Source organism: Malurus melanocephalus, unplaced genomic scaffold (genome assembly GCF_030028575.1).
Source record: "Malurus melanocephalus ecotype Western Australia unplaced genomic scaffold, MMel_1.1 scaffold_78, whole genome shotgun sequence".
Taxonomy (NCBI): Eukaryota; Metazoa; Chordata; class Aves; order Passeriformes; family Maluridae; genus Malurus; species Malurus melanocephalus.
In genome coordinates, this window is record NW_026623310.1 from 818479 (window position 1) to 830947 (window position 12469).

The following is a 12469-nucleotide window of genomic DNA, read 5'->3' on the forward strand; positions in this document are numbered from 1 at the left end:
GAGCAAGCACACTCAACTGGCTGAACTTACGAAAAATGAACCTGAAGTCGTTCAGTGAAACCACCAAAGAAATATCAGTCAGAGCAATAGTGAAGGAAACAAGAAGACTCATTCCCAAACTTGTCTGGCTCAAGAATCACGAGGCTGTAAAACCAYAGTCTTATATTATTGTTGATTATTCTAGCTGGTCAAATAATATAACCTCTGAAGCTCTTCCTTTGCCTTTATTTCAAGAAAACCTTAAAAATGTATACATTTGAGGCTTTATATGCTATAATTTATGCCTTATATGATTCAAATTTTATAATACTTAAAGTTTTTTTGAGTATTTGTTGAGAAATTCCAAAACATTTTACTTCTAAAACCACTTAAAAGTGTAAAACTTGCTGACAGAAAGTTCCTTTATGGGCAATAATGCCACATGCTTGCCCTGCAGAAACACAGGGAAATGGGAAGTTATCTGTGTCTGATTCCTATGGCTATAAACAGTAGAAGAAAACACTATATTATTCCTATTTCTCAACAGAAACTAAGACAACCTTTACCTACTCCAGTACTGTATGCTTTGAAGATACAAACTGAATAAATGCTGCTATAATTAATATGGTAATTTCAGAACTTTTGAACATAAGGTTCAAGTTTTACATTAAGAGACAGAAGCAAAATAAGATTAATTTAATTTATTAACAAATACAGAGCTATTTTAAGTGAATAAAATGTGGAAAAAATAAGAGAATTAACTGATGACCACTAAAAAACTTCTAACAGAAATAAACTATTTAGAGTAAAAAAGTAGAACTCCAATTATTATTATCCCACTCACAGAAAGATGAGCAAAGTCACTCATGCCATTGCATTTTTTTCCCATTTTTTTTCTTATTTCTCTTTATAGTTTAATATTTTATTCTGATACACAGTTAGAACTGCCATCTTAGAAAGGAGATTCACTTATATCTCAGACATCAGTTTCTCTTCAAGTACATTTAAAAAATTTAGTTTTTACATGAAGAATTGCTGCTGCTGTTAAACAGGAAAAATAGCAGCTCACCACTTTRGATATATTTCTATAATTTCTTGTGACTTCTCTGACAGTAGGTTGTGATGAATATAAAGGGAGTATAAATACCTCAAATTTCAATCATTACTGCTAGTACTGCTACCTGATTAGAAGAGACTTCCCTCATATTTAACAAGATACCATGACTAAGGGAAAAGCTGAAACATATTCAGATCTCTAACTTTCCAGTGCATACCACTCTCACTTAGCAAAACATGCCTYATACAGTAACAAGAAAACTGCCTTTGAAATGTGAAGAAAATAGCTGTAGAAGTCCCAAATACATAAGTCACYTCACATTTTTAAAGATGCAGTGCTTATCACTGTACATTAAGCAGTTGTTACAATTTAACTAGATTGTTCTTTCTGGAAAATAGATCTTCTCAGGTAAATTTATTGTCAAATATGCTGAAGTTCAAACGTGTACATTACCCTTAGCGTACAGAAGATTTTGCAAAATGTTGAAGATATTACTTACGAAAACGACATTCAAAAAACAGCACACACAAGCGTTTAATGATAATAACAATTATATTTGCAGAATACATCAGTGTGATAGTGTCACAGTCCACAGTGACAAGACAGGACACAAATCAGAGTATTTTGGAGTTGACAGGACTGCAGAAATACACCSTGAATAAACAGCATGGAAACTCTGCTTCTCAGCCTGAGCTGGTAACAAGGAAAGTTGAGTGTAGATGTGGTCTTTACAAGATGCACAGTACTCACTGCTTCCTCCAAAATCAGAATTAATAAATGCCATAGAAAATTCCACAATAAAATGCATTACTGTAGTACAGGTACTCAACAAAGGTAGCGAACAGCCTTTCAAGGTATGTGTCTATTACCCCTATTTTAAATGTGACATGGAGGTGTAGAAACTATCATAGTATAGAATAGTTTGAGGTACCCTTTAAGAAGGCAGGAGACTGTCAGCAGGTGTAACTTTACAGATTATTTTAATTCAAATAACAACTCCTAAGAACCTCAGCTACCAATGTGAACCACCAGTGTTTCTTTCAGACATGAGAATTTTAAATCAGACACCTCTAAAGTAAAGCACAATATAAGCACTACAGAAGCAATGGCCTGCTAACTTGTCCAGCATCATGCAAGAATAAAGGCAGAAAAATAAATATCTCATCCAATTCTTAGGAATTCTCACTTGACATAACCATGAAGACTTCTTTTCCTCTACTTGCAGCCATTWGTTCCATTGCCTACAGATTTTTTTTACTAATTTCTGCAGCACCTATAGGAACATCAGCCTTCTTTCTTGCACAGTCCACAAATATCTTCCACGGTCCAGCACCACACCAGGCCAATCCTATAATTAGATTAAATATTCTGTGTGATCATGAAGATGGCTTCATAGTACACTGACACAAGGGGGCAAATGAAGATTGCAGGATCTTAATGCAGGAGTTATCTAACTTCTTCGTGTTTCATTTTGTGATCTTAATGTTCTTTTTACAGTTATTAGCTTGTGCTTTGTCGTCCCCCCCAAAACATTTCCCCCTTTGAATTCTAATTCCCCTTATTAGATGAAGCATTTTATTTACTTCCACAAAGACGATGAGAGAACTGAAGAATCTTTCACATGAAGAAAGGCTGAGCAAGCTGAGACCGCCAGCCTGGAGAAGAAAAGGCTTGTGTTTGTGTGATCTCAGCGATGTGTCTAAATGCCTGCTCGTGGGGGTAGAGGAGACTAAAGAAGACAGCGCCAGGCTCTTCTCAGTTGTGTCCAGTGACAGGACAAGAGGCAACAGGTACAAAATGAACTGCAAAAAAATCTAGCTGAACAGGACAGGCTGCAGAGTCTCCATTCTTGAATATATACAAAACCTACTGGACACAGCCCTAAAGAAACTGCTCTGCCTGACCGTGTTTGAACTAGACGATCTCCAAAGAGATGTCCCTTATATCCTCAACTACTCTTATTTTGGGATTCCTTTTCAGGACCAAAATCCATGAAGTAGTTGAGGGTATTCTATGTGGAATATGATGAGTGGGATGAAATTGACAATGATTTTCCCCATGACAGGAAAAGCTACTACTTAGTAGTCCACATTCCCTTTGGGATCTGAAGTGCAGAGCACTCTATTGAATGTTGGGAATAATCTGAGGAGAGCAAGCCCCTTTCTCCAAGCCTGACTTGTTCTCTTTTCTTCAAGCCAGATCTGCTCTGTCAGGCTGCTGCTTCTTCCAATATCAAGAAACAAACAAAATCCCAAATCTTTGCTCAATTTATTTAAAACCTTCTGATTTTTCAGTTCATCAGATCTGTCCTTCCCAAATCTGTTCTCAGCTCCAACCTTTCAACATCAGATTTTTAGACCTACTCCATACACTAGGTRTCTTCACTCACATACGGCTACTAGTCTCAGTTGATTTTCAAGCAGGTCTATATTTTCTTCCCCTTCTATATGAATTAAACACCTTTTTCCCATACAGTTCCTAAGCCCAGCAGAAAACAAGCACCTGAAGTGAAAACAGTGAGCTTTTCTTTCTTGTACCAGACACAGACCTTAAGACCCCAGAGCTGTAATATGAAGAGAAGCCTATGGCTTCAGTATGAAGCCACAGCCTATGGCACCACCCATACAGGCAAACATCAGGAAAATGTAACTGCTAATATTAAGCCACCTGTGAACCATGCAAGAAATGTAACATCCTTTTCAAGGGTGTAGGAATGGAATAATTTGAGTAGGCCTTCATAAGCACTTGAAGTAGTTTTCTTAATCCAGACAGGAACTTTGGTTCCTCAGTTGAACTCTAGTTCTGCAAATGCTCAAAGTGTGTTTTCACCATGTCACTGAACTATTCTAAGCTGCTAGGGCCACCAAACAAGACAGTCCAACCTTTGCCCTTTTGCTTCTTCCTGCTCCCTGCTATTTCCTGCCCTTGTGCCGGTGATAGGAGTTTGCATGGTGAACCAGAAGGAAGCACAGTTTGTTTCGCTCTTCGCACAAAGGCTAACATAGGCACAATGAAGTAGTCAGGAACAAATGGTATAGCCACTGGATTTTATAAAGACATGCAAATAGACTGACTTGTACGCTTTCAAGATTCTGATCAGCTCTTAAGATTCACATCTGCTTAGAGAGGTCCCTGGGAAAAATCCTGGGTAAATCAAAATACTTGATGTACAAAAGCAACTGCTGCAAGCACCAGTCAGCAGCGTGCTGAAAAAAATCAGTGACCTTTAAGAGAAGTGGAATAGAGGAAGAATAATATCTTTTTCTTTTGTAACTCTCAGATTTTGGTCTTTTCAAGCATTTCTAAGCTTTCAAAGGGTTGAAATGTATTTGCAGGTCTTTAATATTAAGCAGTTACAATAAACAAGTACAGCATAGTGCTACTTGAAGAAAGTCAATGAGAAAGCTATCCAACCCTAAGCCAGACAGATATTTTTTCTAAGTAGTCAACCTCATTTTGGTCATATATCTTAAGAGACCTGTAGTAGGTAAATGTGCACACAGAAGTGTTCTTTATGAAAAGAACTATCTAATATCTTTATGAAAAGAGCTATCTAATTCTGAATAGCTTTGCTGCTGAGAGCTGCTCAGGTCTGAAGTAAATTGGAAATTTAGCCATCAGTAATTCTACCAGTTCAAATACACAGCATTAGTAGACAAACAGACTGTGATTTTTACCAGGCTGAAATTGGGAAATACGGTCAAATAATGCAAACTTACGAATCATAACAACTTGGATTCATATTCATCTACATCGTGTTTGTACCTGTGGAACTGCACCAGCAGCAGGCCTGTGAAGGCTAAAATCAAAACAGATCTCCAGTGCAGATAAGCTTTTTTCCTCCTTTTAAAACATCTATATGATATATTAAGTTGAATCTGTGAACACTATTTGAATAAGGTATGTGTATCTTAAATGGTAAAATACAACAGGGCTAATAAAATTAGATTAGCAAGTGATACTGAGTCATGATAGCGAAGAAAATAAAATCTTAAAAGGAAACACACTTTCAGATCTGTATCTAAAATTAGTGACATTTACATAACCATTAGTCTACATTTGACTCACCACACAGTTCTTGCATCCAGCTTTTAAAACGAAAGGAGCCCAAGTGATTTCCATTCTCACTGCAGCAATTTCAATAATCTCAATGAAAGATTCTCCTGCAAGAGAAAAATCTTAGTGCAAGATGAGAAAAAAAAAATAGTAAATTCAGTCAGATACACAGTTTAAACTTCTCACCATAAAACTGTTGCCTGTCTATAGCCCAGTGGTTTAAGAAATAAAGCGTTTAATGAGTTTTGCTAATTTTAATAAGTTTTAATAAGCATTTTAATAAGTTTTGCAGTTTTTCTTTGAGATCTCTTTGCAAAAAGCATGACCAAAAATTTCCCAGTTCCACTAATTTAGAAAAGGCTGTAAAAAGGAACACAGTTTTAAGAGCTTTAGTAAAGAAATACTGACAAAGTAATGTAATTTTTGTAGTTTTAAAAATATAAACACACTTACCAAAGCATTGTTAGACAGGTGTAGCTTGAGATGGCTTCTTTAAAAAGTTCATTTTTCACGTATACCAAAGMAAAGTTATATATGTATCTATTCTATATTTACCAACAGATACTATGAAGTTGTAAATATAATTTCTGAATAAATGAAAATACAAACAAAACCTAGGAAATAGCTCATAAACAAACAATATACAAATTATATTAACAAAAAGGCATAGGAAATACATGCAATGTCCTGTTCCACAACTCGCGTGCAGAAGTGGCTAGCCTTACTTCAGCAGCACAGTTAATACTGGAGATATTTACAGTCTTAACACCAATATTTACGTGCTGCTAAAGTATGACAGACATCAGCATCACAAGATTGACTAATTCATAAGTGGTATGTCTCTTCAGGGTGACGAAATCCTTGTATTTTTGAGGCAGCACAATATGGCCTGCACCTTTTCAAAACCCACAAACCATTATGTGCTGCTACGTTATGCCAAGGTGTCTACCATGCTTCAAGGAAATAGAAACATACACTGAGAACTAAATACAGAATTTTCTTATTGAACTTTAGCTTTCATGTAGTAACATCAGCTGTATTAATAAACTACACAATGTTTATAAAACATCTGTCCATTGCCAAGCTGACTGTTTATTTACATTGAAGCTCTAGACTTTACTGTCAACTGTGCATAGTACCTTAATGGGACATGAAACACAAACTGGACAATTGTGTATCTGATTAGAGGAACTAAAGATTATGCAGATATTTACTTCAAAAGAAAACGAAAAAGTCTGGGTTATACTTTTGGTCATCTGGAAACTTGGACGTGAAAAAAAATCATATGTAAGAGAATAAGAGCTAATTTCGAAACATGCTTCTCTCAACTACTGTATCAGTCCTCAAACCATTAGTCGGTTCTGCAGCTTACCCTTACTGCAATTTTTGGGTAGACAGACTTAAAAGTGTCTTCTTAATTAATTTTAGGGAAAACAATACATTTAAAAAAACCCACAACAGATTGTTAGCAAGATCAGCAACTTACTGTTAAGAGCAGGAATTCATGTGACCCCAGACCAGAATGACCATACTACTTTATTTGAAGAAGGCAAGAGATCTGGAGTTCACATCCCTGCTAGTTATCATTTTCTTAGAAGTATGCCAGAGATTTAAGTGAGTGCAGTCATTTTACTGGTTCCCCAGATAACATGAATTATACCATCTTTAACATTTTTATACTAAACTCTTAAGACAAAAGCTACTTACACAGCATGGACCCAAGCACTCCACTCCATTGCAATAAGCCTTCTAGTCAGGTCATGATAACTTCTGGAAATTAACAGGGCTATCTGAAAGCACAAAAAGAGATTTGGCAGGCCACTTGGGGAAAAGATCAGGGAGTTTTTCTTTTCTCCCTTCCTGTTTTAGTTCCTACAGTWATAGAGGATGACAATATCTGCTAGAAGAGTCCATTGCCACAAATGTGCCAATTTAAAGTGAGATTGCCAGTGTTAAGCTGGAGCAACACTTTTTATATCATTTATCCAGGTAGGAATGCTAACTTTAGGAACTGTATCAAAGAGCCATTTCCAGGATATTTTATACTTGCACAGCTATATTTACACTTACCCCCACCCCACCTCTTACTACCTATGTTTGTTTAAATCAGAAAGCTGAAATAGGCAAACTAGATTAAATAGGCACAATTATCCAACTTACCATGGTGAATTAAAGTCAAAATAAACCTAAACAGTGAAGGTATGCTCTGACAGTTCATCTTCCCCCATGAAGAAACTCTGCTAGGCATAAGCCAAGAGAGGAAAAGGTAAAGATAAAATCTCCACCATATATATATATACACACACACATATAAAGTGGAAGGCAAAGATAAAGATAGATTTGAGTAAAAACGCTGGCCAGCAGCAGGAGATTAACTTTTCTGGAAAAAGTATATAAAAAATATTCTCTAGCAAGAGAAAGTACTGCTTTGTAATTATAGATTTACCTTAAAAGACCAAATGAATATTATTTCAATGAGACAGCTGCCACATTTAATACCTTTGGAAGTGCATTTCTCATTTTTACATTTAGGCCAAATTCTTAATTTGAAACTCCAAGTGTAACTGATACTATTCTTTAAATTGCCTGGTTGCTTTCAGGTTCTAGCTTAAGTATAGAAGGTTTTTTTCCTGTTGCATAACTAAATCCCTCTAAAATTAAACTATACACACCATGAAATGAAAACTTTGCTGAACTATTATGCTATTTTCCACAGTAAATACATATGTAAGAAAACCTGCAGGTACTTCCACCCACCCATACAAAACATGAATACAAAACCTTACATGAATTACACAATTCTGGATTGTTTGTTTGTGTTTTTCCTTTGTTTTTTTWWAAATTATTTTGGAGAGTGCTTTGTTGCTGGTTAYTTTTTAAACTTTACTACAGAATGCTCCAAAAGAAGCCAACCAACCCAAAATTCAACATGACATGACTATATATTTTCTACACTGCTATTAAAACAATTTCATCTACAAGCAGAATAAGCAAATTTTCACATAAAATTAAAGGCAGTGTACGTGAGAGAAGGAGTTGCAGAACAGGAAAAGGATGAAAGGAGGAAGTCTAAGATAAGAAGTCTAAGATTCCTAAGCCAGAAATCTACTGAGATCCAGAAGCTGTGCACCATTATGTTTAGGTCATAAAATCAATATAGTTGTTACCAAGAGTGCTTCTCCTACCTTCATCCTTGTGTCTTAAGAGGAGGGTGAATGAGAGACAGACAGACAAAAGGAGACCTCAATAAGAGCTGGGAATCATGTATGCAAGCCGCTCCATTACATTTCCCAAGTCCCTAAAAACAAGAGTTCTGCCAAGGAAGGATTCTGAAGATGAAAATTGAAATTCCACAGAGCAGGCTCACATACACAGGCCAGGAATGCTCTTTGAAAAAACCTACTAGAACTGTTAAAATAGAGACTGTGTGTGTGTGTGTGTGTGTATTTATACTTGTTTTAGCAATTGGAGTGTTCCCAAGCAATGAAAGAGCCTTTCCTTGATTTCAGTATTTCTCAGTTGATTTATCAAAGACCAAGCCTAATATAAAATATAATTTTTGGATTTTACTGTGTATGGTTTACAACAATACCATGCCAAACCTAATCTTTTCTGACCCTATGAAAACTAGCTACAAGTCAATTTCTAGCTACTATACATACTAATAAACTCCTTAAATGATACTATAACTACTAATAAGTTCCTTAAACCTCTGTGTTAACATTTTGTATCCCGAAGGTACCACTAGGCTTGCAATCGGACTGGCAGGTCAGTGACTTGGACGTATCAAGGTCATTGTATTAAACACTGTATATTTTCTCTAATACCCAAGAACATGATACAAAATTAAACATTAACCTCATGCCTTTTGCTCATACAGTACAAGCACTTTCTTGATACTTCTTGGCCAAAACATCTGCCTTGTCGATAGTGTTATACACCAATGCACACAACCATATTCCATTGCCTTTATTACTTACTCATTAATGCAAAGCAAYACAGATCCAGTATGAAAGCGAGGTTATCGCTTCACTGCTCATTGTGACCCTTTCCAAACCTTATTTCACTTTAAAATAAAACTGAACATGAACGTGAAAGACTTAAGTGTTCATCGTCTAAAGCATTGCATTTGTCAACCTGTACTACTCTGCTCCATAGCCCCGGCACTGGCAAATATATATCCATGTCTCAGTTTTCCCAGGTTAGCTTAGTGAAAACTAGAAATGAGACAGTTTGCAGTGAGATGGCAGAACATGAAATGGGACATCTTTGATAAGTGTGTCCTGCTCTGTACATTCCATTACCAGAGTAAGTTACTTCTCTGTTACAAAGGACATTTTGCAGTGTAGCTTTTTGGACAACTGCTGATCAATTTGCCAAGCTCTCCTCTCACAGTACAGTGCCACTAATACACCACTAAACATGACTAAACACACTGACAGTTCAACGCTTGCTGAAAACACTTTTGGGGTTTTATTGAACTAATCCGGGAAAAAGACAGAATTTGAGAAAAACTCACTGCTCACTACCAAGAAATCTAATCCTTCCATTCTCTAAGATATTAACATCTTAAAGTGTATGTAGCTGTATCTTTCTCGCACGCTGTTTACAATCCTCCCTCCAAGTTTAAACAATAGTTTCATTTAATTTTTGTCATATGCTTTCTCAACACTGCAATATTCATATTGCAAACATACTAGGATTTATCACTCTTGCTCATTATTAAATCTTAGATTTAGAAGTATATTATTTTACTCCTGCCTTCTTGTTCTTTTTTAAGGAACCATCTTTCCTTCTCAATCATGGTCAGCAGCYGTTAAAGTGATATGCATGTATTTTCTAAAAGAAGAAAAGATTCCACTGAAATATTTCAGAACATTAACTTTAAAGGTATCAGTGTACTTTTGGCTACTATTGCATTATTATTTGGTTCAGGTATAACCTATGATACTCAGTTAATTCACTCAACTTAATTGAGGTTTACTTTGTGGTCAGAAGAAGAAGAATTAAGAGAATAAACTTACACCTTGATAGTTCTTCTCCTGAAGTAACAGTGAGATTTTAAATTTGTGTTTAAGACTGCAGTTCTAAAAAGAAAAAATTAAATTAAATTAAAAACAAAATCTGTCTCTAACCTAGCAATTTTGTGCTAGGGTTGCATGTGTTTCTTTAAAAAAAATTAAATGATTAATACAGCAATAAATTTGCCTCACTTCACTTCAAAGAAGTGCAGTAATTCAGGACCAAGCTTATACACACTCTCTGTGTACAAAAGGTGCACCTATACCTTCTAGCAAGCAGCTGAATATTTCTAACACTATTATAGAGATGTTAAAATAATTCACAATGCTTCAAATAATTCTCTGAACATAAAGATGAATATTTGAACAGAGGTAACTGTACCAATTTAGCGTTTTGGTAGCACAAACTTTGATATTTAAAAAAAAAAAAAAAAAGAGATTGTGTGTTAACTATTTCCTGATTATGTCAACAATACTCTCCATATAACCATGGCAAAAGACTGGGAGAACTACATTTCTTGCAATGCAAAGTATTAATAACTAAAGTGAAACAGATGACTGCTGATTACTGAAATTTACTGCTCCTAAATTTGGTGAATCTATATCATGTGTCCAGCCATCTCTCCAAGGATCACATACAGATTTAGACTAGCTGGAGAACTACTGCATAAGATAAACATGAAATAACAAAGCCAGCTAAAAATAAAACCAGGAAGTACAACCATTGAGAAATTCAGAAGTATAAAAATACCTGGAAATTTAGAAGTGCAGTTAAGGACTCTCAGCATCAAATTTTGTTTTACATGCTTTTACCTAATCTAAGACTCCAGCTAGTGCTTATACTAGCTTCACTCWTTAATTTGCATAAAATGCACCCCTTGCCAAATGCACTCAGGAAGACAAACCAAAGTGAAGACAGTTACTTGGTTCTGCAATGTTGATGCTTCTATTGGAGTGATGAATAGGAAACAGAATGCAGTGGATTTCTGTGAAAGGCAAGAAATTAAAGGTAGTCAGTTCTGACTTGAACAAGTACAGTATGTCAATTTTTATAGCTTGCTAGCTAAAAAAAGGGCAACTATGGGAAGCTGATATAGCACACAAAAACTATCAATGTATACTTCGGTATATCATCAGTGCATTTTAGAAACAACTGCAGCTTAAAAATAAAACTGAATAAGACTAACCACTCCCATCTCTTTTCCCAGCTTCTAAAAAGTGTTTTGTCAGAAGTTGATGCATCAACTAGATTGTTATATGAAACATTTTACAGGGAACTTGAAAAGTGTAACAAGCTCCAAGTTCTAGCAGAGTTTGTAAAAGCTGTATTTCAGAAGAGCCTTCCAGATCCCTCTTGACTGCACTAGTATAGCTTGCGCACAACTTTTAAAAATCTGTCTTCCCTGCACCTTYGGCAAGCACACAGGAGGAAAGCTGTGTGAACACTTTCAATCTGTACCAGCATTCCTTCTGCTTGAAGGGACACATACAAAATTAAGAAAAACTAAGAAGCTATTTTCTAAGTTCTACAAAGTAAGTTTAATATTCCATTACAGTAGTAATTAAAATGTTCCTTTTCCTCCAATTTTGTCACAAAAATTAAAACTAGATATAGTGAATTTATCAAAAAGAAAGGCATATCTATCTAAAAATAGAATCCTCAGTTTCTGTATAAATATTAAAACAAATTTTCTAATACCTTTGCAGATTAAAAAAAAAATTAAAAAAGAGAAATCTTTTCAAGTTTTACAATCAATGTAGCCTTAGATTATTAGACTACTACAATATTAATATTATTACTATTATTCAGAAAGTATTATCCTATTATTATAGCTGAAGTTTACAAAACCTGAAGTAGATAGAATCATTGCCGATAGAAGAAAATATGACAATCCCTCGCCAAACACAGTAACTGTACAATACAARCCAGTTATATAAAGTTATTAGGATAGGAAAACAGTTTTTCCTCTTAAACATATTAAATTCTCAAAAAAAATTAACATCTATCAACTATTAGTTTTCTATTACTTTCATTAATTTTTGGGGTTTTTTTTTAAAAAAAGTTATTAATTTCTCAGAAGACTTGCTCATTTAATAGGCCKCATGTAAAATTTTGTGCTCTCCTAAGGTGGCACTATCTTTTATGAAAGAAGACCATGTACRTATGGTTCTTTAAATCTTCTAACTCTAGAATGAACAGAAAAACATTTATTGTCCTCAACAGAATATTTGAGTAGCTTTTGTAGAAAGCCTGGTGGTCTGTGCACAGGATCAACTTCCAAAGCACTTCTGGGAAAATGAAAAATCTATTAGTCAGCATTAGCCAGACTGCCTTCCTAGCTGCTGTCTTATCTCA

General features: G+C 35.3%; 1 long non-coding RNA gene across 1 annotated transcript; it reads right to left on the bottom strand.

Moving 5' to 3' along the window:
- Positions 1–684: 684 nt before the first annotated feature.
- Positions 685–8531, bottom strand: LOC130574270 (uncharacterized). The gene is made up of 4 exons (XR_008965413.1): positions 7253–8531; positions 6800–6882; positions 5105–5199; positions 685–2384 (listed from the first exon to the last, which is right to left on the bottom strand). It is a non-coding gene; the product is annotated as an uncharacterized LOC130574270 (long non-coding RNA).
- Between the last annotated feature and the right edge of the window lie 3938 nt (positions 8532–12469).